The sequence below is a fragment of the Meleagris gallopavo genome, chromosome 29 (assembly GCF_000146605.3).
Source record: "Meleagris gallopavo isolate NT-WF06-2002-E0010 breed Aviagen turkey brand Nicholas breeding stock chromosome 29, Turkey_5.1, whole genome shotgun sequence".
Classification (NCBI taxonomy): domain Eukaryota; kingdom Metazoa; phylum Chordata; class Aves; order Galliformes; family Phasianidae; genus Meleagris; species Meleagris gallopavo.
This window is the reverse complement of record NC_015039.2, coordinates 1,780,044-1,780,758: the sequence shown is the minus strand read 5'-3', so window position 1 is coordinate 1,780,758 and position 715 is coordinate 1,780,044.

Sequence of the window (715 nt, the reverse complement as noted above, 5' to 3'; positions counted from 1 at the left end):
AAAAAACCACTGTATTTTGGTTTCCTTTTTTCCATTTCTCAGACTTTTTTAAAACAGAAGACTGAATATTTTTTTTCCTGGTAAATTGACCACTTCTACTAAATCTACACAGAGTGGACATTTACGCTGTCCAGTGAGAGTACTTGACTTATGGGAAGGGATGGCAGTGGGGAATGCTCCCATCATAAGAAATACATTTTCTTTTTATTATATAATTTTTTGGAAGGTCAAAGAAAGCTGGCATGCACTGTCTATGCACCAGGGTGTGTTTTGGCACAAGAATGCTCCTGTAGACTGCACAGGGAGTCATTCCTGCAAGGAAAATTGCACTTTGTGGTATTATTCTGATCTGTTCCAGAAGCTCTGGGGAGATGTACTCAAATATTCTCCTTCCATCTCTGCCTTTTGCCATCCTGCAGTTTGCTTAACCCAGCTCCACAGTCTCTGCTCAGCAAAAGCCTGGGGATGATGCATCCCTGGGTAAATTTGTGCACCCTGGGGCTCTTCTTGGCAGCACTCAGAGCCATTTCTGCCTCTAATGGCAGAAGCACTCCGAGTCCCTAACAGACCTGAGACTGTGTTATTTGTGGGTACTTCTGGACTCCTGGTCCCCAAGGGCTTGTAGGGCTGCATGTGCCAGTGGGGAAAAGGAGGCTGCTTTCACTTGCAAGAGGGAGGTGAGATCTGTGGGACACTCGGAGCTCCATGCTCCTAT